At 36.3% G+C, this 22,472-nt stretch overlaps 1 long non-coding RNA gene across 1 annotated transcript in view; it reads left to right on the top strand.

Moving 5' to 3' along the window:
- The first annotated feature begins 311 nt into the window (after positions 1 to 311).
- LOC146993490 (uncharacterized) overlaps positions 312 to 22,472 on the top strand; it is a 60,764-nt gene continuing 38,603 nt past the window's right edge. Inside the window, exon 1 of the long non-coding RNA XR_015038283.1 lies at positions 312 to 524. This is a non-coding gene — a long non-coding RNA (uncharacterized LOC146993490). The remainder of the gene's footprint in view (positions 525 to 22,472) is intronic.

The raw sequence follows: 22,472 nt of genomic DNA, 5'->3' as shown, positions 1-22,472 counted from the left end.
CAACGCACCCTTGAGGTTATAACAGTGAAGACAGCTTCACGGCAAAGACCTAAAATACAAGTTTCGACTCTGTCGTTGCTCTCTAGCCAATCTCTGACCTTCAAGACACTACTATCTTCTTGTATAGGCAGGGTATATAGAGTTTTAACCTACCTTTCGAAATATTCCCTACAAAAACCGCTAAAATTTAGTTCCAGAATGTTCTCGTTCCGTCTATGGCATATCGCTAAATGGGCGATTTCGCGCCAAATCTGGGTATCTTGACTTTCCTTACACATTCTGGCAAACCTAACACCCCTTTGCGACGGGCATGTCAGCAGCCGTGTTGGTTGAATGGTTTGGTGTTTCGAGAATCTTTATAATTTTGTGCATTTTGCTTTTGTGCTTCTGAAAGTGTGTTATTATAATTTATTTTGTGCTTCGGTTTCGAAAAATGTGCTTTCTGTATCAAGATTGTGGTTGTTTTTGAAGATACGAATGATTGAAAATTTCTACGTCACGGAACGCCCCATTTGCATGCACGGGTAAGTTTTATGTAGATTTTTTGATAAATATACCGTGCAAATTTATTTCTTTTGAAGAGATGTATTTGGAATTGTGATTTCTACTTGTATTTTTAAAAGCACGATCCCAACTTGCATGGTTTATATGTTATGAATACTTAAACTTTTAGAGTGAGCTAAGACTAACGAGGCTGACATTTGTTTATATTTGAAGATATAAAAGTTTAATTGCAGCAAGGCCAACTTATACTCAAGTTGCCAGTGTGAAAATATTCTTTTGTTTTTCGGTTGCCTGCGTGATATTCCTACTGACCGCAAGATGGCGCTACAATTCTGCTACACTTTGCGATGTTTACAAAAAAAGTACCATAAACGAATTCTGTCTTGTTATATGCAAAGTTTAAAAGCGATTAATCCAAAGTAGTCAGAAATTGTTGATTTCTTATTAGTAAAAATATTTTAATTAGAAGGAAAGCATGGAATTTTAAGCTATCTGACCTTTTTTTTTTTTTTTCACAGCTATTTGATCTCGATTTTAATTCCTGCTTTCATATAGACATACGCTATTCTGGAATGTACGCATTACAACTATTTATTCTAATTTAAAGGTAATTCAGAGTATACACCTTATTTTTTAATTAATTATATAGTAAGAAGTTAACAGATAGCTTCAGATCATGTACAATTTAAGAAGTCAAACAACAAAAATCAGCGTTATATTCACAAAATTGTGAATATAACGCTGATTTTTGTTGTTTGACTTCTGAACTAGTATTTATTCGGCGTGTTATTGTGTCTTAATCATGTACTATTTCAGTGAAAAATTTTCAAAATATTCCTATCGGCTGTACTGGGTGAAAAAGTAATTTAGTATCCCCTATCAAAGATGTAATTAACATAGTAATACACCGTGATCTAAAATTTGTATATCTCTTTCCACGGCATTGGAGTAAAAATATCACTTAAAGAGATTAAATTTTACATACTGAAGAATTTTTTAAATTATTAAATAACTGTTTTTAGGAAATCTTAAACAATAAAAGTTTAAATAATGCAGATTTTGATCTCTATGCAGTATTTGCATTGCAGATATTCAAAGACATTCTAAAATCATTAGGCCAAAAAAGAAAAAAAAAGTCTTACTGTGGCATAGATTTTGAATGAAACTCAAACCCAAAGTTGCTTTTTTGACTAATTTTAATATTACACAAGTGTGTTTCTCTTCACTTTCATTTGTATTCTAAATTTCATTGGTGTTAACATTAAGAAACTAGTAATTAAATTAAGTGCATTGCAGCAATTTACATTTTCAGTGTTAGAGAAACTTCAATTTTTCAAATGAAAATAATGAAATTTTTGATAAAGCAATTGATCAAATCAATCTGTTTATTATAAATAAAAGAGACACAGACATCCTAAAATATATTTTAACAGCACACAAAAAATAATAACTCTCATAATCACAATATATACTTAAGAAAACTTTCAGTTTTGTATATAAAGGATAAAATTTGAAAACCTGCAATGGCTGAATATAAATAATATATCCACCATACGTGCCCACAATGCTAAGTAGAATGAGGAATATACACAATTTTAGATATGTATGCATTTAAAATTAGGCAAAAAAAAAAAAAAAAAAAAAGCTTATTAAATGCATAACTTAAATATACAGCAGGTAGATATTTTTACACACATACAACATTTATCAGAATGACATGTGTACAAAATTTTATGGTTGGCAACGTGAGATACTGATATAGTTCTTTATCAAGAATAATGTATACATGAAATATAATTACTGAATTTCATGTGATAACTCAGCACAAAGTTTACATGAAATGTAGGATACAATTTTACAAACAGCATAAACTATGCGATAATAAAAGAAACATCATAAAGAGTATTGGCGATAATTTTACTGCACAAACACATGCACATTCCGCAATTCATTTTGTATTTATACAATCAGTTGATCGTCAGTAAGTGACAGGGAAATAAAAATACACATTCTTAAGAAATACGAAGAGTAATTTTTCTAACATTCTATTAAAAAAATACGAAGCTGAACTTACCTCACCAACAACACTCTCCTGGTCCGGAATTCATTAATCTTGACAATAATTAATTATCCATTGTCTATATTGTATGTAAATCGAACGCATTGCTTCGATGACATACGCTTTAGCTAAATCTGACGCAAAACCTTCCGCCATCTTTATTGCCGGAAATATAATCATCTGTTTATTTAACACGAAGGGTCAGACCTGTCCTTACTTTAACAGCCGTCTCATCAATTTAACGGTCAAATTTAACGCTAGCTTTGATGAGAATACCAATACTTGCGATTTAACTTCTTGTGATGTCAGAGTACCACGTGATTCCGTAAAAATCACTTAACGCTGTGGTTAAAAATGTCATGAATCGGGCCCTAAAGCTGTGTTTCCCAAACATTTATGTTTACAGCCCGCTTTTAGAAACGCAAAGAAACGCATTTTTACAGAAAATATATAAGCATATAAAACAGCAATAATGGGGTTGGATTACTTGTATGTTAATGAAATTAGCAGTAATTGCACTGTCATTTTAGCTAAATGAATAATAAAACATAAATAAGGACGTGTGTTTCCTGTCATCCGTAAAGCTTTTTCTGTGACCGGACGTGTGTTTCCGGTCATCCGTAAAGCATTCTGCAAAGCATAAGATAATATTTATTTTTCAAATGTAATCATTTAGCTCGGGGGTATAAAGGAAGTCTGTTGCAAATCGCAATATATTTGTCACCCAACTTTTTCAAACAAGTTATTTAAAAAAAATGCATTGCCACTAGCCAAATTAAATATTTACGCTGACCACGCAGCAGATTATTCTCATTCAACAAAGCGCAGGAATTTTAATTTTCCTTTCAAATTAATTCTTATATTTTTCACAAACTAAGCGATTTAGAAAAGAGCCAAAATTCATATAAATTATCTGAAGATATGAAATAACACTAACTGAATTTATTAGAATCTTCTGTGCATATAAAAATCTGTGCCCGTTTTTCTTTGTTGTGTAATTTGTACAAATGTACACGTTTATTCCGATCTGGATGAAATTGTGCGCTCTTGACCATCAAAATAAGAAGAAAGCCACTGACTACACATAAGATTTGGAAAACTCACCATACTATTGCTCTCACATCACCTGTCTCAAGTTCGCGTTGCCATAGCTGCGCTTCCGCTATGAGTGAACGCCATACCTAAAGTAAGTTCTAGTTGCTTTTTTACAAAAATAGGTATTCACATTTCTACACAGCCTTAATTTTTAAGCGACGCCACTAATATTAACACCAGTGTTGGATTCCCGCTGACAGTTCCTATTAAAACATTTATCAGAACTACTATTTCGCCTAATTGATTTGGCACACATGTGAGTGTTCCGAGTAGAACAATGAGTTTACTCTAAACTATGCTCTTTGAAATTGTAGAAGATATGACACAGATAGGAAGGGCACAATTACAATTTATTTTGCCCAGTTTACTGCTATTCCGGTATTTCGGGATACAAACTAATTGACTGCAATGCCTATTCCAGGTGACCAAGCGAGTTTAGTTATTATAATATTTTTACGTGTTCAAAGGATGTATGCCTAACGGAAGGATGGTATGCCTAAAAATTGCCCCAACTGAGTGCAAAAAAAATTGCTCCAACTGGGGTGGAAAAAAATTGCCCCAACTGGGGTGGGAAAAGAATTGCCCCAACTGGGGTGGGAAAAAATTGCCCCAACTTGGGTGGGAAAAAATTGCCCCACAGCCAAGGACAGAATAAATGTCTCTTTTTCCCAAAAGGGGTTGCAAAAAGGATTTTAAATATATTCAGAAGAGATATTTTTTTACGACTGTACGTACATATGTATGTATCTCGCATTGCTCAAACGCGAGTAGCTTTAAAACATTTAAATTTTGTATATAGGGCTGCTCTAACATGTAGCTGTGCACCTTTGTTTTTAGTTGCAATCGGCCGCACCAAAAGTATATATATATATACCCACACCCACTCTGTTACTCGGCTCCATGAGCTCAATTGTTTTAATTCTTATATGTTGGTAAACAAAGTAATTTTTGCTTTAAAAATGATTGAATTATGTTGTTATGTCGGGTAACTTTAGTTAATCTACGTGCGACAGTTGTAGAATTATCAACAATTTAAAAGTTGTTTATGTGCGCGGCTAAGCCTAATTTTTTAGCATAGCAGCCATATGTTTACATTTGAAACTCAGCAGCCGCGAAGTGATAACTGAATTAATTGAACGAGAAATATATCTCTAGTGAAATTCGAGTGAACAAGTTGGAATGAAATAAAGGAAAAAAGTGCGTATAATTTAATACTTCATACAAGGAAGTCATGTGGTGTACATAAGCGATTTTTATACTTATCACTGTTACCGACTTATAATCACTATTTGCTATATAATTATTTTGCATGTTAATTTATCTGCAAAATCAGAAGTATGTAGAGATTGTATTTCTTCATTCTTTGTTTCTATATTATATTCATTCTTTGTTTCTATATTCGTTTTTATAAGCTGAGTTCCTATCATTAATTTCGAGTAAACGAAATTTCGTTTAATCTGCAGAAATAAAATTAAAAATTAAGCGGCAATAAAATTTAAAAAGGTACATGAATGAAATCAAGATTAATAAAGAGAAGGCGCATATTTTAAAATTCTGAAAAATTAAATTGCTTGTGTTTTTATTTCCTTGTGCGAAGTAAAGGAAGTATTTTAATCGCGAAAAATTTCTGGCGTCATATTTCAAAGAAAATATCCATTTTGACTGCAAATCAAATTCATTTAAGGCCCACCAGCGGCCGAGCGGTAAAGTCGCTGAGCACTGGTAGTTCGGTCGGAGGTTCGAATCCCGCGAACGGGCTGGCTGCATGGGTGTTCTCGTGGTTTTCCCCATGTGTAACATGTATAAGAGCCAGTTTCCCTTGGAAAGTCCTCCACGAAGGCATCCCTCCCCTTAGGCAGATAACCCTAGTGTGCTTTGCCATAATTAAATACACCAAATTCATTTAATTTATATGATATTGTATAAAATGATTGTAATATGTGAATGCATTAATATTTGAACTATTTTCACATTTTTTCTCTGTGATATTCTTTCACGTATGATATTTTTATTTGAAATAAAACGTTTTTATAAAATATATAAGTAATTTGGAAGTTCTGAAATTTTTTAACATCTGTTGCTTTCATTGTTTTACGAAAGTTTCTTAGTAGAATAAATCTTGAGTTACGTGTTTTTTAAATTTAAAAATGAACGGAAGAGACTTAAATGTTTTAGAAAATGGAGCCAGAAAACATTGTGCTGTTTTATGTTTTTTATTTCTGTTGGAAAACAAAAAGTAGTGAGTAATTGTTTTGGCCGTTAAAGAGAAGTTTTTAAGCTGACACCAAGGAATCGTGGATATTTTTCTCTCGTTTTCTGTACTATAAATCGTTTAGCGGACTTAGAAGAACGGTTTGCAATAAAAATTATTCCTGAAGCTTTTAGAAGAATCATTTAGAGCACACGAATAAAAAGGGCGATCGGTAAGAAGGAAATTTTTCATCAGAAAGAAAATAAGTGAAACTACGCCTGGCCTTCGCAAAATCTACAGTAAGTAAAGTTTTTTTGTTCTACAGACGAATAAATAGCTGAGAAAATCAGAATTAAGAACTGAATTCAAAAAACCTACTGCCTAATGTCACGCATAGGGATACAGATGAAGATGTTTCTTTGTCTTTAGAATACGAAAATAGCGTTTGTCTAAAATAATATGGATTGGTATAAATATATAAATATTCTTAATGAAAATCTGGAAACGTCTGCGAAAATCCCCGGAATGCAAAATACATTCGAGTTTTATCAGAATAACTGTCTGTATGTTGATAAGATTGTATGTTTAAAGATATATTGTAATTATACAATCTTAAACATACAGCCCTACTGTCCTTAACATACAGCCCTTGTGGTTATTTTACAACTATGCTGAAATTAAAAAACCTTTTCCATATTCGGAACTTAATTTCTATAGAACATACATGGAACTGATTGAAGAAAAGAACAAGGAAACATGATACTTTTTCAAAAGCTTTGGCAAAAGCAATTTTCGTGTAGGAATGTAGCAAATTTTAACACATAAAAAAAATTATTTGAATCTATGCTAAAGCGTATGGAAAGTGTAATCTTGGTTATGAAATATAAACTGTGTTAAAGCTGCAAGAATCGAGGTAATATTCATAAATTTGTAAGACTAGTTTTTTCGAAGGTTTAAATATAGAACCAGCTGCGGTAATGCTGTAAGGATCTTAAGTTTTACTAACGTTTATTTTATTTTAAATCTTTACTATCACTTCTTATTTTCTACTTCCGGCCAGAATTATAAGCGTGAAGGAGTTTATGCAAAGTTGTCTGGCGAACGCCAAGTATTTAAGTGTGGCCTTTTTGCCAAGCAGAAGAGAGGAAGCCGTGAGTTCGAAGCAGGCCGCTTACCTTAGAAGTTACGCAGTTGCTACTTTGCCTTCCAGGCCAGAGGTTTTAATCCTCTTGATAAATTAAACGTATTGTAGTGTTCACAGTCTCTGTGCTACATACGCTTCCTGTTATTATAAGGCCAATCTTATTCTAAAGTTAAATTAGAGTTTAGTTTTATTTTGATATCTTTTAAGTTAGACCCCGAGTGGAGGGTCATTGTATTCCGAAGTACGGAAGTCATTGTATATAAAGAAAAAAAATAAAGGGTTTTGTATACCCTTCGTCTGTATCCTGTCTACTTACTACAATTAGTGAACATAGCTTTAGTAAGCTCTCTGTTCTAGTCAGGTCATTGTATGTTTCCGAAGAAGGTTAGAAGAAACATTGAACCTGATAGTGGCGCCCGACGAAGAATAACCATGGCCGAGTTTCAAGAAGAACCTGTGCTGCCTGCAGAAACAGCTCAGAATCCAGAAATGCCAGCTGCCGCCCTGGAAGGATTTGGGTATATTGTCCAGACCATGCGCGCTTCGATGAAACCAGAAGCAACGTTTAATGGAAACTCACAGGTAACCAGTTTTTTGGAAAAATTGGATGACCACTTCATGCTCTACCCCGTGCACGAGTTTCAAAAAGTTACCTTAGCTACCAGCGCTTTGAGGGGCCAAGCGCTTAACTGGTTCAAATGTATCGGCAGAAGTCTCTTGGGTCAAGCAGGAAGTCCCACCTATACCTACGAAAATTTCAAGACTGCCCTACTAAAAGCCTTCCCTGTTGTAAGGGATCGTGCGAAATTAGAAACAGAACTTTTCAGTATATATCAACAAAGAATGGAAAACCTCTCGAGTTTTATTTTAAGAAAAATTCACGTTTTCAAGCTCTTGTATGGAAACCGTCCGGATCCTGAAATAATTCAAGTGATTTTGCCGAGGTTACTACCCCAAGTGCAAGACTTTATTGAATTGAGAAATCCGACTACACTGGAAAAATTATTTGAGCTAGCAATCCAGTTTGAAAGTAGAAGAACGGCGGACGTCGAAAGAAGACGCCAATATCAACAGCGAAACCAATTTGGTACGCCAAGACTACAGCAAACTCAAGCACATGGCTACGGAGAAAAAGCGAATCAGTGGGCAAGGAAACCCGAGCATTCAAAAACAGCCGGCGAACGTCGACAGTTCAAAAGCAACCCAGGAAAAAAGTCTCAAGGCCAGTGGAGAAAGAAGGAAAGCACCGAAAGGAAAAATAATTTAAACTAAAACGGATTTCTGCTGACGAGAGGGTGCGGAAATCCGAAGGCCACGAAAACCCCTCTTCCTACAAGTTAAATACAGTAATGGTGAAAAATTTAACTCTTCCGAAGATTGAAGTCTTGGTAAATAATATCCCGGCCACCGCACTCCTGGATACCGGCGCGCAGTGTTCCTGTGTGGCAGAAGTCTTTTTTAGAAAGTATTTTCGCAAATACCGCATATATAATGCGGATAATACAACAGTATTAGCGGCGCAAGGAGAACAATGTAAGTGCGTAGGTAAAGTACCTTTGTACATCCGTATCAAGGACGAACAAGTAAAGGTGATGTTTTTTATAGTAAAGAATTTGCAAGCACACTTAATACTAGGAATAGACTTTCTTTCAGACGCACAAGCTACACTGGATTTTAATGAAGCGTCTCTTAAGCTGACGATGAAACCAGTGCGTGTAGAAAAGGTTGAACCGCCAAGGTTAAATCTTGATCACCTGCCTAATGACGAGCAAGATAGAATCCGACAAGTGGTAAGTGAATTTGCTTCCTTATTTAGTGATATTCCAGGATTTACCCAGGTTACTAACCATAGTATTGACACCGGAGATGCATTGCCGGTTCGTCAAAAACCATACCGGTATGATAAGAATAAGGAAAAAATTATAGAATGGCATATTACCGATATGCTACGTAAAAAGATCGTAACGCCCATCTCAAGTAGTTATGCTAGCCCGGTGGTTTTATGTAAGAAAAATAATGATTATCCTTTGGAGCATCCAAAAAGGTGGAGATTCGCTATTGATTACCGTAAATTAAATTCCATAACGAAATATCCGGTATATCCGTTGCCGATCATAGAAGAAATTTTAAGGAACATAAAATCAACCAAATTTATGACGACTTTAGACTTAACGACTGGTTATTTTCAAATAGGGTTGAGGCCTGAGGACGTGCCTAAGACTGCTTTTATAACCAAGTCTGGCACTTATGCATTTTTGCGTATGCCGTTTGGCCTTTCAGGGGCCCCAGCAACATTTCAGCGATGCATGGACATTGTGTTAAGACCTGTTCTTGGAAAGTCCACATTTATCTATTTAGACGATATCATTATTACTAGTGATAATCTAGACCAACATGTACAGGATTTAAGACAGGTGTTTTCTTTATTAAATGAGGCCTGTCTAAAAGTTAATGTCGAAAAGTGCAAATTTGCAGCCCCTGAATTAAAATATTTAGGTTACAAAATATCTCAAAAAGGGATCGAGACATGAATCAAAAATAATCGCTGTACAAAAGTATCCGACTCCAAACACGGCAAAGAAGCTCTCTTCTTTTCTAGGACTTTGTTCATATTATAGGTCCTTTATAAAAGATTTTGCGGCTATCGCTGAGCCATTGTTAAAATTAAAAAGGAAAAAGGCAAGATTCTCGTCGACGGCCGAAGCCAATAGTGCTTTCGAAAAATTAAAACAAGCATTAACGCAAGCCCCTGTGTTAAAATTTCCTGAAAAGGATGAAAATTTAGAAATTTCAGCGGATGCTTCGGATTATGCGGTAGGAGCGGTACTTTCGCAAAATCAGCAGCCCGTGGCATTTTTTAGCCGAACTTTAAATCAAACACAAAGAAACTATTCCGCGACCGAGAGAGAGGCACTTGCAGTTCTGTTAGCAGTGCAAAAGTTCCGAGTCTATTTTGGAAAGGCGCCGATAACAGTATACTCTGATCATGCGGCGGTAACTAGATTGTACTCAGGAAAAAATTTATCCCCAAGGTTAATAAGATGGGCACTCAAGCTGCAAGAATATAATCTGGTAATCAAGCATACCCCCGGAAAGGAAAATATCGTAGCAGATGCCCTATCACGAATTAAATTAGACGAACAGGGTAATACCGTAAAAGTTGCAATGCTTACAGCGTGTACAATAAATTCCCGAGAAACTGTAATAACAGAACTGGGTAAGGATCCTGAGTTTGGAAGTATTTATGAGTATTTGAAGGATCCTGAAAATTTTAGCCACCAAGATATTGTGGCGATAAGAAATAGGGCGGCCCATTACGAACTAATAGATGGTCTATTATTTTATACAAAAACTACGAATTCCAACAACGAATTTCGACCTGTTATCCCAGCTAGTCTTAGATTAAATATCCTGCAAGAGCTCCATGACAGCCCTTTAGCTTCTCATGCTGGTATTCGAAAAACTACTCAACGCGTACGCGAGGCAGTCTACTTTCCTGAACTGCAAAAGTTAACAAGGGCGTATGTCCAGTCCTGCCCAACATGTCAAGCCGTTAATTATATTAATTTCCGCCCGGCCGGGTTTCTAAATAGTATTAAATCCGAATTTCCAAATGAAATAATCGGCATCGATTTATTGGGCCCTTTCCCAAAAAGTCAGTTAAACAAAAGTCGCTATCTCCTTGTTATAGTTGATCATTTTAGTAAATGGACCGAAATTGTTCCCTTAAAACGAGCCTCCGCGAAATTAGTTACCGATTCTATTTTAAATAAATATATTTTAAAATACGGGGCGCCCCTAAAAGTTATATCGGATAATGGTCCTCAATTTGTAAGTAATATATTTGAAGACATGTGCCAAAAACTGGGCATACGTCATTTAAAAATGGTCCCGTATCGGCCGCAATCAAATATAGCGGAACGGGTCAACAGAAATATAGTGAAAATTATCCGTAGTTATGTTAAAAATTTTCATAAAAGCTGGGATAACTATGTCAATGAATTTGCTTTCGCCCTTAGGACCGCAAAACATGATACAACGGGCAAAACTCCTGCTGAGTTATTTCTAGGCAGAAAGATTATAACACCGTTAGATAAACTATTTTATGTGCAACAAAGATCCCCAGAATTTAAAATGGGTGATATAGAAAAACTAATAAAAGAAGCAAAAAAGAATACGGAAGTAGCACAAAGAAAACAAAAATTGTATTATGACTTGAAACGACGGGGAGTAACTTATAAAGTAGGGGATGAAGTACTAAAAATTAAGCATTCACTTTCTTCAGCACCAGAAGATAAAACTGCCAAATTTTTTCCACGCTTTGAAGGACCATATGTTATAGAAAAAATAACTCACGCTGTTGTAGTGTTAAAGGCAAGAAATGGTGAAACCTGTTCCGCAAACATTGACCAGATAAAACCATTCTATGACCGTAATAAAATGCAAATCTTTTCAGATCTTTTGCAGGATCCGGTACGGCAGACACCGCAGGTACAAGTTCCAGAGGTGGGAAAACGACAAGTACAAGGGCAAGCCAATGAGAGACAGAAGCAAGTGAAAAGAAAATTGCCCCGCGGAAAAATTGAAGGTACAAAGAAAAAGAAGCCGTTCCACCGTCCAAAAAACAGAGTTCACGAACACCCCCAGAATGAAGAAGGGAGAAGGACGACGTATGTGGAAAAGACCGGGAGAAAGGACGGCAACTATAACCCGGCTGTGAAACGGAAGATTGACTCATCCGACAGAACTCTCCGCAGCAAAAGTCGCCGAACTGCGGAAGGGCCATCAGCGGCGGAGGAAAAAGTACAAGAAAAATTTGAACGGCCAACAACGAGGTCCAAGCAGGATCACGACAGAAGTTTCCCGGTTCCACCAAGACCAGCTGCCTTCAAACGGCCAAGACCACAAGCAGAGGACAGAAGGAAGATGTTCAAGGATGGCCGTAGTGGTGAAAAACGGAAGCTTCCAGAGGAAAGCACTGAAGGGCGAGCCCGTACAAGAAGGAGGATCAACCAAGCTACGGTCTGCAGCACCTTTAAAGACTGGGCCCAGAAAAGGATGTCTGAATATTACAAAGATAAGTAAAATTTTATGTTACTTTACAAACTTAAGTTAATCTTTCATTCTTACTGCAAGTGGCAGATTTCAAGAAGTTTTACCTCATGCGAGGTCTACCTTTATCGCCAAAAGGGCGAGAAATGAGTTGTGACCGATTTTCTTATTATGTTTTTCAATTACTCGCGCGTAAAACTAAAGTTGATGTATAATAGCGTTGTATAAAGACTTAAATATTGTAAAAAGTTATTGTATAAATTTTATTTAAAACATTCTAACAAGAAAGAAGTTTTAGTCTGAAAGACTTTTTGAAATGTAGTATTATTTCAATGTAGAAAGAATTGGCACTTGCTTTGAAAAGAATAGAAGTTAACAATGTACTACTAATGTATGTTTTCAAATGTGTAAAATTAACGGCATCTTGATATGTTCTTGTATACATGTGAACTGTTATTTTGAATGTTTAGAAATAACGTGATATGGTAAAAGTGAAAGTAATGTTAAAAAATTTGTTATTCGTGTGACTGTAAAGATTAAATCATGGTGAATATGTGTTAAAGGTTGAATGATGTAGTTAGGCTCTCTGACGCTACACTTTAGAGTTAGCCACTTTCAGAATAGTACCTCAGGGTCTAGAGTTGAAATTAGGGTGTGTTAAGAGGTCTCGTATGTTGAATTTTAACACGTTAGTGTTTTGATTGTAGGAGGAAGTGTTGAACACATAGACAGAAACACATTCGTGTTTGGTGTTTTTACAACACATGTCAGAGAGCACGGGGAGAGATAATTAAAATAGTCATGAATGAAATAAGAATGTTAAGAAAAGTATATTCTATATGTTATTTGCAATGTAATTCTGTAACATTTCATTAAACTAGTTTTCCTTCCAGATCTCTGGAAGGAACCAGAATTGAATAAAGCTCCTGTTTTGATGCAGTACAGATGAAAAAGAAAAAAGATTGTTGTATATTCCGGGAGCTGCTATTGTAACAAATTTCTTTCTTTTAAAATTTTCTAGTTTCTAGCTAAGTTATGATTGTACAAGTTTGGCCTCGCGTTAGTTTCTAGAGCTAAAAGTTTTCAACAAGGTCGTTTTAGACCTCAGTTTCAAACTAATTAACTCTGGCGGGAAGTATGTAAGGATCTTAAGTTTTACTAACGTTTATTTTATTTTAAATCTTTACTATCACTTCTTATTTTCTACTTCCGGCCAGAATTATAAGCGTGAAGGAGTTTATGCAAAGTTGTCTGGCGAACGCCAAGTATTTAAGTGTGGCCTTTTTGCCAAGCAGAAGAGAGGAAGCCGTGAGTTCGAAGCAGGCCGCTTACCTTAGAAGTTACGCAGTTGCTACTTTGCCTTCCAGGCCAGAGGTTTTAATCCTCTTGATAAATTAAACGTATTGTAGTGTTCACAGTCTCTGTGCTACATACGCTTCCTGTTATTATAAGGCCAATCTTATTCTAAAGTTAAATTAGAGTTTAGTTTTATTTTGATATCTTTTAAGTTAGACCCCGAGTGGAGGGTCATTGTATTCCGAAGTACGGAAGTCATTGTATATAAAGAAAAAAAATAAAGGGTTTTGTATACCCTTCGTCTGTATCCTGTCTACTTACTACAATTAGTGAACATAGCTTTAGTAAGCTCTCTGTTCTAGTCAGGTCATTGTATGTTTCCGAAGAAGGCTAGAAGAAACATTGAACCTGATAATGCAAGTGACGAAAGAGAAGCTGTCAATAAAAAAGGGTAGCATCTATTGACAAAAACTAACAACAACTAGGAAATAATTTCCTTAAAAGATGAGAGTAAAGACGGATTGAAACTGGGATGGCTAACTATAACTGAAAGATTTTTATAAATGTGAAATGCTTAAATTTCGGGCTATGAACATATGTCTCATATTCTGTAGCTCGAAATTTTACGGGATTCTCAGTTTGATCAGTGTAAATTGATTACATTGGCAGCGAATCCTGTACACAGGGTGTCCCGTAAATAGCATCCAAACTCTGCACAGCCATATTCCTCGTGCCGATTACATAAAAAATGCGCAAAGAACTGTACCTGTGCGGTCCATAGTTTTCGACATAATTGCAAAAGAAAATTATGACGTTATATCGCCGATGGTTTTAGCGGGGTGAAGCTCTGGCGCATTTTATCTCTTCTGTCCGTGATTGGCTGGATATGGAATACGCAGGCCGCTGGTTTGGATGTGGGGCTCCGGTTCTATAGCCACCGCGATCGCCAGATCTCACAGCGTTGGATTTGTTTCCTATGGGGACATCTTAAGCAATTGGTGTATCGAGACTTAGTGACTATAGAAACGGACTTGATCGCTTAGCTGCATGCTGCTTGAGCTTCGGTAGACAACGCGCTGCTGCGACGTATCACTCATCCATTCCAGGACACGCTAAAGTCTGCCTCGATATTCACGGCGGGCACCTTGAACATCTGCCTTTATAAATACTGCTGCTGATGTGTCAAATAAAGCGTTTTTCATTGCACCGGTTATGATGTATTTTTCTTGTAAATTATGGATCGTACGGGTACAGTTCTTTGGACATTTTTTATGTACTCCCAAAGAGGAATCTGGTTGTGCAGTATTTGGACGCTATTTATGGGACACCCTGTATATTCTTGGAGTTCGTATCCGGTAAGGCTCATTAACCACTTGCGCTAAAAAGACGTGCCACGCACGTCGAGATGCTTTTGTCTCAAACCGCGAGCGACGTGAACACCACGTCGATAGGCATTTATCACAAAATGAAAATAACGTGGTGCACACGTCGCCTAACAACGAGATTGTTTTTGTTTAGGAACATGCACGAACTCGGTTAATACACAATAATTTAATATGTTCATTATAATGTAGATTTTTTGTGGCAACAGTTATGTTTTTTATATATTGCTTTGAGCTTGATAACTCACGGAATGTTATTCTTTTTGTAATGTTTAGAATGCTAAATAAATAAGTTCGTTGTTAATTAAAAAGGTTTTCTCTGCGAAATATATTACCATTTGTCCGAAGTTATTAAATAAGTCAAGAAATTGATTAATTTCAAACAGTTTATTTCTCGAGTTACAGCTCTGGATTGCACTCGCAGACGCGGAGCGGCGTAAATGAGACACTTTACCGCTTGTTAAATTGTAGCGCACGGCACCGCAACCGTGAAGTTTAATCGTAGCGCAAGTGGTTAAGTATGGAACTGCGAATTATACTGAAAGAAGAAAAAAACGAACGGAAAGTTTAATTTCTGTAAAAACGTGCAATTTTATAGCTAATCGTTGGAAAGAAAAGAATGATAACAGAGTTCTTATAATCTAAAACGAGAGAGTGCTTTTTGATGTCTTGAGTACTTTTTAACCGCTTGGCCAATAATGTTAGACGGAAAGCCTTTGTCAGTAGTAACTGCTTTTAAGTAATTTAGTTCTTGAACAAGAGCCGGTTTAGAAAAGCAAACCTCAAGTGCACAGAAAATGAAAGAATGAAACTAACTTCCGAAAATACACTTATCGACTGTGCATCTGCAAATTAAAGTTTTAGAAAATCAGTTTTCAAAATGAAAAGTATGCATTTGAAGGAAGAAGCAAAACATAGAGGTGCATATAAAGTAAAAGCTTGACTATCCGATTTTCATTCAAATAACCGGAAAGTAGAAGTAACCGTTTTTCCCTTCGAAACATTAAGCAAATAAGAGCCTTTAAAAGGTCATCCTCAAGTATAGCTTTTTGCATCCCGGTGAAATCTCAGCGATTCTTATTCTGCCGCGAATACACCGGTTGCACCAGTTGTGCTTTGTCAATCCTATTCATTCTGGATAAGCTGGTGTAGTTTTTGTAAAAATTGATAGAAATTAACTGATATTTTTCTATTTTTTCCCCTCGCATTTTGAAGAATTGTAAAAATCGGGACATGACTTGCAATAGTGTATTTTTGAAATTACAGGATTTTGATATCGAGAACCTTGTGCATTAATGGGACCTGTGCAAATTTCATTTGAAAGATTAAGGTAAGCGTTTAAAGGGATTTTTTTTTTTTTTTAATGTATCATACCCGTAGCTTGTATTTGTTGATTAACTAACTGTTCCTTTATAACTACAGCCGGAATGACTGGCGCTGGAATCTTCGGAGATCTGGTTAACCTATGGACGAGCGGTAAAATCTCTGAACACTGTTAATTCGACCGGGTTTTGAATTCCGCGAACGAGCTAGCTGCATTCGCCTTTTCGTGGTTTTCCCATAAGTAACATAGATACGAGCCGGTTTCTCTTAGTTTGGTTTAGTTTATTTAATTACTGCAAAGCACACTAGGGCTATCTGCTGCCTAATGGGAGGGATGCCTTCGTGGAGGCCTTTCTAAGAGAAACTGGCTCGTATACACGTTACATTTGTGGAAAACCGCGAAAACGCCCATGCAGCCAGCCCGTTCGCGGGATTCGAACCTCGGACCGAACTACCATTGTTCTGCGACTTTACCGCTCGGCCGCTGGTGGGCCCCCTGTTTGTCTTAGAAAGTTCTCCATTGAAGGCATCCCTTGCCTTAGCGCGCACCAGCGGCCGAGCGGTAAGGTAGCTCAACATTGGTATTTCGGACCGAGGTTCGAATCTCGCGAACGGGCTGACTTCAGGGGCGTTCTCGTGGTTTTCTTCGTGTGTAACGTGTATACGAGCAAGTTTCTCTTACAGCTCGCATAGAGCAAGTTTCTCTATACGAGCAAGTGTTAATGTGTATACGAGCAAGTCCTCCACGAATCTATCATTTCCTTAGGCAGACAGCCCTCGAGGTTTTGCCGTAATCATGTAAACCAAACCCCTCTGTCAGGCAGATAGCCCTGGTGTGCTTTGCCATAATGAAATCAAACGCAACCTGGCCTTTATTTTTGCAACCATTGGATCAACACAAAAAATTACAAAAATTATTTTAATATCAATTTTATAAAAATTACGAAATCGTACATTTTAGTTAATTTCCTTCTATGCTATATTTCCACTTAGATCTTTGAATATTAAAGGAAAACAGAACATTTATTAATAATATTTATTCGGAAAATCCTAGAAACAGTAAAGAATTTTACGGCTTACAATCATGTCAAAATATAAATAACGTTTGAAATTATTTATACTTATTTCGACATGATTGTAAGCCCATAAAATTCTTTACTGCTTGACAGCATTCACAATCTGCGTATGGAGATACGCATATTGATACTACAGCGCTAAGTTCTGAGAGAGAGGGAGCCCGCAAGCAGCCGAACGGTAAAATCGTTGAACACTGGTAGTTTCGACTTGGATTCGAATTCAGGCGAACGGGTTGACTACATCGATGTGTTCCTGGTTTTCCCCACGTATAGCGTGTGTACGTGCTTGTTTTCCTCAGAAAGTCCTCCAGGAAGGCATCCCCCCAGGCAGCTAGCCATAGTGTGCTTTGCCATAATAAACTGAACTAAACCCCCGGAGAGAAGATTTTCAAGTTAAAGGCATTTTACAACCATTGCGACGATTCGATTTAATACTTGTTTTATTACACGAAGTAAAAAGTTTTGATCGCGACAAATTCAGACGCAGGCGCCCAGAGTTAGAACCAGTATTATTACGGGCATTTTTATCTTTTTCTGTACTTTATTTTTTTAATTCTTCGTTTTTCATCAGTTTGGTTATTTATGTATAATTCTTATTAAATAAGCTTGCTCTTGTCAGGTGAAAAAAATGAAGTTCTATAAATGTTCAGAAATGATGTCATCATAATACAAGTGTCTGAGGACGGGGACGCCTGACGTATGATAGAGGCAAGCAGGCATATGTCCCGCATCCTCCACTATCTAGTAGCAACAACTCCCTGGGGCCCCAGGAGGCAGCACCGGGAGTTTATTTGGATCTTAAATAAAAATTACAGGGTCATACAAGGGCAAGCGAGTATTACATTTGCTTGTTAGTCTACAGAAGTACGGTAGTTATATAACATCGAATATAGAAACAGAAAATACATACTCATGTAGTCATCATAATACAAGTTGGAGAGTATATAGAAATAATTTCTTTTTTCTTCCGTGCAGTGCTGCACGATCGGTATGGGAAAAGCCCGAGACGTACAGCGACGGGAAAAAATATTTGAACAGAGCCCTTGTTTAAGCACTAACTTCATTGTTAATAAGTTAAACTAAAAATAAATACTGGTGGAGAAGCCCACTGCGCTTCAGATAGCGTAAGAAATGAAAAATACCCACCGAAAGTCAATTGGCACATTTATTTTAAGAAAAATTTTAATTGGCAATGTCTGGAATCAGAGAAGATCGTGCCAAAATAGTCCAATTAAGGAGCAATGGTTTTACCTTTTCGGTGTATATCAACTGTTTCCTACTTTTACTTACGAAGCAAGTGGAAACTGCAAGCAGTGTGATTGACCCAAACCACTTTCAGCAAGGGACTCATTTAAAGCTTTGTTAAAAGTAATTAGTAGCAATGAAATTGAAAATGACATTACATCATGCTTTTTTTTGACACCATGTACTGTAAAAAATCATACACATAGATTTGTCTATAAGGGTAGAAGCGTAATGAGGAAGCAAATAGGAAAATTAGTGAAGCAAATATTAAAAAAAGATAAGACAATCTCTGGGCGGTCTCCTCTCAGTCAATTTAATGACACTTAGGGTCGTCAAACCCCGCGGAACTAGGCATAGGGCTTCAAACCCTGGTCTAGAACCTTGGAGAGATCGGCGCCAAAGCGCCTGGAGCAACAGAGACCCAGGGCGTCACCAGTCGCCAGTTTGCTACCTACCAGTCGCTCGGGCAGCCCGTCGCAGAGGGACATTACCCAGTGTACCCGGGAGAACCCCGGGCTACTAGAGCCCTCAGTTTTAGGACCTGTCAGACTCACAGGCCGATCTCTCCGACCTTATGATCTCTCCGGGGCCTCCAGAACCACAAGTTTCGTAATTTGTATACTCCCAAGGCCGCGATTGGTTAGGTACAAAAGCAGTACCTTCGCAAAGTTCTCCACGTCGACCCCCGGGAGGAATAGAAGAAAAGGCTTTAGTTAGCAAAGACCTTTGGAATTGGGCTAAATTATAATAGTCAGTGACGAAAGTACGTTTAACTTATTTGGATCGTACGGCAAAAAAATTGATTTAGATGAAAAGTGAAAAAAAAAAAAAAAAAAAAAAAACTTTGATTCCTCAAGATGTGGTTTCTACAATTAAAAAAAAGTATTATAGTTTGGGGATAAAAGTCTCTTAATGGACCTGATAAATTAGCATTTATTGATGGCATTCGCCGAGTATGTGGACATTTGCGAGATACCAACCAACCAACTCACCAAGTAGCCTACATTCATTGGGAAATGCATCCGCGTTCAGCGATTTTTCCAACTGGCCATTGGTGGGCCTGAGTGCTTAAATATCGGAACGTGCAGTGTTATACTCATCATTCCAGTACGTGTCATCATTCCCGTGCATGTTATGACCCATATATGTCATCATTCGTGAAATGTTATAGCGAGTGAATTGGCTTGCCAGATGAAATATGAGCAACAGCATGTAAAAGTTGCATTATCCTGCTCGTTGTTAAATTCTTTGAAAAACAAGCTGAAATTATTTCATTTGCTGTACAAATTAACTGAATTTTGTATCGTATTTTTAGTTAAACTTCGGACTAGTTGGTGAAATTCGTGATGAACGTATTCTTTTAAGAGTAGCGAAAGCATTTTCTTCTGTTTTTAGAACTCTGTTATTTTACATATTGAGACTTTAATGAGAAAGTTAAGTACTATGATAGAATTCAATTCATTCACTTCAAAATTTAATCTTGCTCTTATCCGGAAAAAAGAGAGATAAGATATATTTTTACAGCTTAACTGAAAAAGATTTTTGTAGCAGAAGATTCAAAAGCAAAGGATTTCTATAGGAGAATTCGTATTTGAATCCTTTTGCTTCCCCCGAAATCTAATTACGTTATTTTAGGTAAGTCACTTTAGTTTTGATTTAGCGGTTGAACACTTCTTATTGTCTAATAATTAATAAGAGAAAATTAGTAAACTATTTTTTCCTTCTGGGAAATAAGTTTTTTTTAGGTACATTACTTAATATTCATTCCGAAATCCCAGTAGTTTCCTTTACCATTCTGTTCTTTTGCTTCAGCAAGATTAGGGATTTAATTTTTAACTAATATTCATCACAATTTTCTGCTTTTGCCGTCGACATGCCACACTGATGAATAAAACTGTGGAGACCGAAGAATTTGTTTGAAAACGAGTCAATTTAGTCAGCAATTGTTTCCGATAAAATAAAGAAATTAAATGCAATGCAAATGAAGAACAAAATTGCGATACTTAAAATAAAAATTTTATACAATGTTAAAACAATTTAAATCATGTACAAAGTTACTCAAAAAATTCATCTTTTTACAAATGTTTAACAGAATTTGAAGGGAAACATAATTTATTTAATATCACGTGGACTCTTTAAATTTCTGGTCAATCATAACAGATACTACGTCATTCAGTCTTTAGTACATTTCAGTCGATAATGCATTGTCGGGATAGCGTGAATAGCACATAATTAGAGTTCGTTAAGACAAATGGCAGTAAAACAATTAATATTCAAACAGTGCCCCCTCAAACGAAAAACGTTCAGATTTTAATGATCGCTCCAAAGGGTTCTTTTAAAGTTTAATATGATTTATGAGTACGTTGTGAATAGATAAATCCAGGTAGAATAGCGAAACATTTCATAGAATATTCGGAAAGCATGTATTTAGAATTCCAATCTGGAAATCTGTATATTTAAAAACGGAAAAATGTAATGTACAGAGGCTGTTCGCACATCTTTTAGACGATTTCGGTAAGCGGTAATAAAAAGTCGTTTGCTGCAAAAGAAGTAATTGCAATTGTACTATATTTTTAAAAGTCAAAATTATCGTCTGTGGCTTGAAAGTTTTGTTTTTATTCAAAATGGCGAATTTAGCAAAGCAGTGGTTCGAAGGCTACATTGACGCTCTTTCCGAAGAGAAATATGCATACTCCGTTATCCAAAAACGATGTGAGAGTCATGGTTTTGTGATATCTAAAGCGTCGATAGGTAATATCATCAACAAGAAAGGAAAAAAAAACGTCAAATAGGAACCTCAAAAATTCCAAACCAGTATCCAAGGAAAAAACGGACATCTTCGACTATTGCAAAGGTACGTTGTTTAATGTTAAAAGAAAATCCCCCTAGTCAAAGGACAGTGTCAAAATCATTAAAATGCTCGTTGACCACTGTAAGGAAAATGATAAACGTTGATTTAAATCTTAAGAAAGCGAAGGAACGCAATGTGCATCGTCTTCTTCCAAACCACATCGCTCAACGCAGGACACGCTGCAGAATTCTATATGAGAAACGCTTATCCAAAGAAAATGAAAAACAATTGTCACAATAGATGAAGCATGGGTGTATTTAAATGATTGTAACAAAAAAAGAGCCATTTATTATCGTAAAAGAGGAGAAAAAATTTAAGCACATGGTTCAAAAAATCGAAAGAAGGTTTTTCTAAAGGATTCATGATTGTTGCTGGTTTTTCTTATAATGGCAAGTTAAAAATAAAGAGAGTGCAAAAAAAATATCAAGATTAACTCCAAATACTATCAGGAACATATTTTATCGCCAATTGTTCTGAATGAAATACCATCGCTTTACCCACAGTGCCATCTATCTGTGAGACTCCATCAGGACAAAGCTAGCAGTCACACATCAAAATCCACTGTAAATTTCCTAAAAGAAATGGAACAAAAAACTGGTACCAAGGCCATACCCTTCACTGATATCCCTACTAAATCTCCCGATGAGTCACTTATGGATTTTTGTGCTTTCGGAATCCAAACGTTGTCCCAAAACCCTAACAGGACTCTGGAAAGCTGTTCGGGAGGAATGGGATAGAATATCTCTTCTGCCTCTTCAAAAGGCATTATTATCCTGGAAATTGTGGTGCCGAAAGATAGTTCAGAATAAGGGATGTCAAATAGAACATTTAAAATACAAGAATTTTATGTAATTTAGTTTTGTGAATACAATATACTTCGTCTAAAAAATGTGTGAACAGCCTCTGTAGTTCTATAAAAATATTGAATTTTTAAATTAGATATATCATAAATGCATTTTTATTTAATTGAATCGGACTAGTAAGTAAAAAAAAAAATACTGTTCTTAAGAACTGCATCTATTACTTTTAAATAACTTAGCTTGCTCGCTAACAACAAGCAGATTAATATTAAAGGATTACATTTTCCGAATGGCAACGAAAAGTTAAACAACGCAAAAGACTACTTGCCATTTTGGGCTAAAATCCCCACAAAAATGTTTTCCCCAGGAATGAGGTCTGAGGAATTCAGAAGCTTGGCGATAAAAGTATTCGTTATTTGCTCTTTTGGACAGCCGGTTAAAGGTTAAAGGTAAT

The sequence above is a fragment of the Stegodyphus dumicola genome, chromosome 12, assembly GCF_044657685.1.
Source record: "Stegodyphus dumicola isolate Sdum_Otavi_A_Nest chromosome 12, ASM4465768v1".
In the NCBI taxonomy this organism is placed as follows: Eukaryota; Metazoa; Arthropoda; class Arachnida; order Araneae; family Eresidae; genus Stegodyphus; species Stegodyphus dumicola.
The sequence above is the reverse complement of the archived record's forward strand: the minus strand, read 5'-3'. Positions and strand labels throughout refer to the sequence as shown.